Below are 6,200 nucleotides of genomic sequence, written 5' to 3' on the forward strand. Positions count from 1 at the left end.
ATGAACAAAGATTTTCTGTACGCAAGCTACGCGCTCGGAAATTTTGGGCATGACACAGCGGCTCTCACGACTCTGGAAAGAAAATCGAAAATCAAAGGGGCTAGAGTTGCGACTCGCAGACACAAACAAGATAGAATACGTACCGATAAGCGAGATCTAAACAAACGATGATCCTATCGATCCGGAGAATTGAACAAAAGGGGAAAAAGTCTTTGCCCCGGCGGTCAACGACCGAGAAATTGAAATTTCGAGAAAAAACAATGAAGAAGGGGAAATCAACCCGCATGTATAAAAGCCCTAGATGCTCGATCGAGCATTCATTAATCAGTACGCAGTTTTCCAACACAGTTCAATCTTCAGAGAATAGTTTCTCGAGATAGAGTCAGTGATTAACAATCAATCGGTCAGTCAGTTTGAATCAAAGAAATTTTGCAAACTTCTCATTCGTCGAAGTGCTGAGGGTCCCGCCGAGTCTTTTTGCGATCATCTGCGAGCAGCGTAAATCCGAGCAAAACAACTACGACCAATCACCGAGCAACCTTGCCAATTTCCAGCATCACTATCACCAAAATATATCACCGAGTACATTGTAAGTCTCACTAATACAGACTCATACACCTTTTGCATTTCGATATGAGCAGTAGTCAAGATCATTAATTCTTACCATTTCTAATTCTCGACACACAACGTAATGTAATGATTCCGAGTACCGTAATAACAATCGTGAACATTTATCCAATCAATAATTCAATAATAATGACCTACTTTTAATTGATTATCTCGATTTGCTACTTATAGTCAAATGAACAGCGCCTATGTCAAAATAGAATCTTCCGAACAATAGACCCTCTCATTTTACGATCTTTTGCGAAGACGGATCCGACCGACGACCCATAGTTAACGTCAGTATATTTTCCAAAGAAATGATTTCTCGTAAACGCACTCCGGACTTAAGATTCTCTATTAACTTCAATCCAGCTCAATAATTTTGATGTCACTACAACAAAACATTCCGCCGCTCGTAACAATACGCGGAGATCTCTTTAACAATAATTGTTATAGAACACAAATCGTCGCACTTGAACTGTACGTGCCAATTTAAAGCAAATTCATGCGGTGTCTACTTATGTTTTCCTTCAGTTATTATTATTGATTTAACAATCTACTTAAATAAACAATTATGATGATATTTCGTAACAAATCAGGCTTTGATTAATTCAACCCTTATGGACCTCGTCTAACTAACAAACTACTACTAGTAAACCACACTCAATTAACAACCCGTTCATTCTTCGTTAAATCGCGTGGTTCCGTCCTTGGTAATTGAGATTGCGTCTTAGACCTAAAAAGGAACCGACGAGTGAGAATACGTTAGACAGAGAAAAATCGGGTAACCCCGTTGACCTGTCTGCGTTGCCGAACTGTCTAGCTCGACCCGCGCATTCCTGACTTCCTTCTTTGTGTTAGTGTGCCGAGATAGACTTCACGTTCGCTTGAATGTGTCAGTGCGTCTGTCGCGTACTACCACTAATCCCCGACCGTAACCATAGGCTCAGGACGTAACATATAGATATATATTGGTTTTCTTATAATTTGACAGTTTTGTTTCTCTTTTAGCTCACTTACGATATTGCAGTGAGCGCATATTTTTTATTTAAATTGCCAAGTGCGAAATTTATGTTTAAATAGTATTATATAATGCATTTATATAAGTTTTATTTATATTGTATATATAGTGTAATGTTTGTGTGACAAAAAAACACGTAACTCTCCTCCAAAATTTAAAATTAAAACTGAGATAAATCTCAGTTTTAATTGTTAACAGAATATATTTGACAAATACCATTATCCTAATGTTTTGATTAAATATATGTTCTTATGCAATTTTCTACAATTTTTGGGGAAATGACATGTAATGTTGTTTTATTTTTCTTGTAATTATCTTTCTTGATAATATTATATATGTTATTTTGTAGCTTTTAGAAACAATTGATGTTGTCATAGCTTTTAGAAACAATTGATGTTGTCAATCACTACAGAAAGAATTACCTCTACAAATTGCTCTTTACACTCATCAGCCATTTGGTTTTAAAAGCAAGAAGGTGCAGCATTAGTTCTTGTTAAGTATGGAACGGATTGTTGAGATCATTCTAGATACTTAGAAAATAAAATAAGAATTATAAGAAGACATACAAGTATATGTATAGTCAGTCTATTTATTCATAGTGCTTATAAGGGGTACTACAGCGAAATGTTGTTTGTCCGCACATGGCATTTTCAATTTGAATTTGAGGACAATTTTGTCCAGAAGCCAGATTTGTAAACAAGATAACTGTCTAACTTTATATATGTTTAAAGTTATGGAACTACACGGAGTATTGTAGAGNTCACTTATAATTTCAAATTTACCTACTGCTACATATTCACCGTTGCTTGCTGTTGCTTACAATATTTTCCAAACAAACTATGTCTTTATCTATTAAGCAAAAGTTATCAAAAGATTTGATTGTAAGCGTATAATTTAAGAAAATGTCTTCAAAAAATTGCGGACTATAACATCCTGATATTAACGATCCGTTATAATGCCGATTTTTGACGCCAATGTGGTTTTTCCTCGGTTTGCTATGATATTTCGCACAAGCTCTTTTCTCCATAACAATTACTTATCTGTTTCAATAGCTTTTTCGATTTGCGTAGCTTTAGTTCTTTCATAAAGTTTTCAAACGAAAAAAAGCTAAAATTGTTTAGTGTCTCAAACTGTTTAACATCATCAGTTAAGTGTAAAAGTCCATAAACGTTGTGCGATACGTATTCAAATCTGTAAAGTATTATAAAAAAATATTTAATAAAATATCTTAATAATATTGGTAAAATATACATACTCTTACTTGGACTTCCGTTTCCGGCAGCGAGCTAGCGAGCGATTGTGAATAGCGTAGAGTGTGATTTTGGTTTTTGTGTCGAAAATAGCCAGTGGTTAAAGTGTGTGTTGTGTGTGAGTGGGTACGAGAGTGGTTGGAAGATGTGGGTGTATAGGTGGAGGTGAGTGTAGCGGGGAGGAGAGTGTTAAGGAAGGTTAAAGGGTGGCAGGGAGCTGGGAGGTTAGGTTGGCAAAGGGAAGAAAGGTGGCGACTAAAAGGTGCAGAGAGTGTAGAAAAGGCAGAAGGTGTAGAGCCCTAGGGAATTCCTAGAGAATTAAGGCGGAGAAAGCTTAAGCCTTAGGGTGGGTAGTGGAAAGAAAGAATAACAGAGGGAAACGGAAAAGGGATAGAGAAAAAGGTGAAAGAAATAGAGGAGTAGAAGAGAGGGAGGTCGGAAAGTGAGAGTTCACCACTGGATATGTGGGTGAAAAGGAAAAGGGATGGTGAGGAGGAAAAGGAGAGCGAGGGGGAATGGTTGTTCGCAAAGAGCAGGACGACGGCGAGGTCCCCGAGTAGAAAAAAAGAAGGAGGAAAGGAGAGAAATTTAGGAGGAGAGGGGAAAGAAGGAAAAAATGGAATATGGGAGGAGTTAAGGAAGACGAGAAGGGAGATGGGGGTGTATATAGAGAAAAGAGAGAGAGAAAGAGAGAGAGGTGAGAAGTATAGAGAAGGAATTGTGGAAGACTGGAAGAGGAGGAAAGAAATATTAAAAATGGAGGGGGAGAAGATGAAAGAAAAAATTAAAGAGTTGGAGAAAAGGTTGGAAAAAAAGGGGAGAGAGGAAAGGAAAAAGGAGGGGAAAAGGGAAGTAGAAGTAGGGAACAAATGGGAAGGAAGATTGAGAATGTTAGAAGAGAATATAGAGAGAAAAGAGAAGGAAGAGAGAAGGAGGAGAAATGTTATAATAAAAGGAGTGCCAAGGGAAAAAGGTGACTGAAGGTGGGGGGTTGAAAAGCTTTTGAAAGAGATAAGAGCGGAAGTGAAGATAGGCGAAATGAGAAGGATAACCACAGCATGGGAGGATAAAAGAGAAATTGTGTATTTAAGGCTGGAGAGGGAGGAGGACAAGAAGCAAGTGTGGGACAAGAAAAAGAGGTTACAGGGGAGAAAAATGTGGATCGAGGAGGATTTGTCGTGGAAAGAGAAGGAAGTAAGAAGAAAATTAGGGGTAATTGCGGCGGGAGAGAGGAGGAATGGGAAAAATGTCTGGGTGGAGGACGATAGGATGAAGATGGAAGGGGTTTGGTGGAGATGGCACGAGGAGAAAAGGGGATTGGTTAAAATAGTAAGAAGAGATATGGGGATGGAGAGAATGGGATAGCTTGGAGAGGTTACAAAATAGATATATAAGGTGGTTATTGGGAGTAGATTAGAGGACTCCAGGGTATATCGTAAGGGAAGAAATGCAGAGGAATTTATTAAGGGGAAAGGCGGAGCAAAAGACCTGGAGATTTTAAGAAAGGTTGGAAAGAGGAGAGGGTAGCGAAATAGCGAGGCTATGTTTAAAGGAGATTAGGGGTAGAGAGGGGGGCGGGGAGGAGTTGTTGGAGTGAGAGAGTGACAGGATAAAATATTATGAGGAGAGAGGAGTAAGAATAGCGGAGATGGGGGAAAGTAGAGAGGCAGGAGAATGGAGAGTTCAGCGGTTGATAGAGACGAAGAGGAGGATACAGAGAGAGGAGAGATGGAAAAAGATTGAAAGTTCGAGGTACAATAGATGGTACGAGAGGATAAAGAAGGAAGGAGTGCCAGGGTATTTAAAAAAGGGGTGAGGAGAGAGTAGATGTTAAAGGGTGGCTAGGTTTAGGATGGGGAACGAGATGAAAGAAGGTAGATACTGGGAAAGGGAGAAAGATAGGGTATGTAGAATGTGTGGATTAGTGGAGGAGGGTTGGAAACATGTGTGGGAAGATTGTGGAGTATGGGGGACGGAAGGGAATTGGGAGGATATGATTGAAGTGGTGCTGGGAGAGGAGGGGGAGGGTGAAAGATGGTTAAGGAGGTTGAAGGAATATAGGGGAACGGAAAAGGAGGTAGGTCATGGGAAAAGAGAGGAGTAATTAGGAGGGAAGAGATGTAAGTTGAGTGGGTGGGAGGTGAGTAAATGGATGTGTGGAAAGAGAGAATTGTGTAATTGTATGGAGGAGAGCGAAGAATGTATGGGAACCAATGGCGGAGTAGCTGGATAGAGTTGATTGCCGGAAGGGGAGGTCCACATTGCGTAGAGTAGGGTAAAGCGAATGTGTATATAGGTATTATAGTTTTTTAAGGTAGTTATAAGGATAGTTGTAAGAGTAGAGATAAGAGTAGATGTAAGTTTTATTTTTGTATAAGTTAGCTGTAAGAGTAGATGTAAGGTTTTTTGTGTAAGATATTGTAACCCTAAAGGGAATCAATAAATATTATCTATCTATCTATCTATCTACATACTCTTACTTATTATGTATAAATTTTGTATATATATATATACTATTACATAATATGTAACAGTACATACTAGTGTTTAATGTGTATATAAATATATATATTTTATATAGATAGATACTTTTATTAATCCGATCTGGGTTACAATTTTCACAACGATCCTTAAAAACTACCTTATATCTGTATATAATTTTATATATACAATTATATATAGATGTAAGTTTGGTTAAGGTAGTATATGTAAGATTGTGAGTTAATTTAGATGTAAAGTAGTTTTTAAGGGTCGTTGTGAAAATTGTAACCCAGAACGAGCCAATAAAAGTATTTATTTATCTATATAAAATTTATATACACATACACATCAAACACACTTATATAAGATTATTGTATATAGTATTTACTTTTATATATTAATAAATAAAACAATATACGAGGTGTGGCAATTAAATAACCGGACTGGTGCTAAANAACATTTTATTTATTATTATTTACATTATACAAATTTTCTCCTTCTATATATTCTCCTTGGCGATCCCTACACCGCTCCATACGTATTTTCCATTGTTGGAAGCAGTGCTGGAAGTCCGCTTACGTTAGGCTGTTGAGTACCTCCGTCGCTTTCGCTTTTACTGTCTCTACACTCTGAAATCTTGTCTCCTTTAGCTCTGATTTTACTTTTGGAAATAAAAAGTAGTCACAAAAGGCCAGGTCGGGCGAGTAGGGTGGGTGGTCCAACACTGTGATTTTGTGTTTCGCGAAAAACGCCTTCACAGACAACGCGGAATGTGATGGTGCATTGTCTTGGTGGAGCATCCAAGAATTGTTCTTCCACAGTTCGGGCCTTCGCCTTCTCAC

This window comes from Pseudomyrmex gracilis, unplaced genomic scaffold (assembly GCF_002006095.1).
Source record: "Pseudomyrmex gracilis isolate BER0280 unplaced genomic scaffold, ASM200609v1 scaffold_1512, whole genome shotgun sequence".
NCBI classification, from domain to species: domain Eukaryota; kingdom Metazoa; phylum Arthropoda; class Insecta; order Hymenoptera; family Formicidae; genus Pseudomyrmex; species Pseudomyrmex gracilis.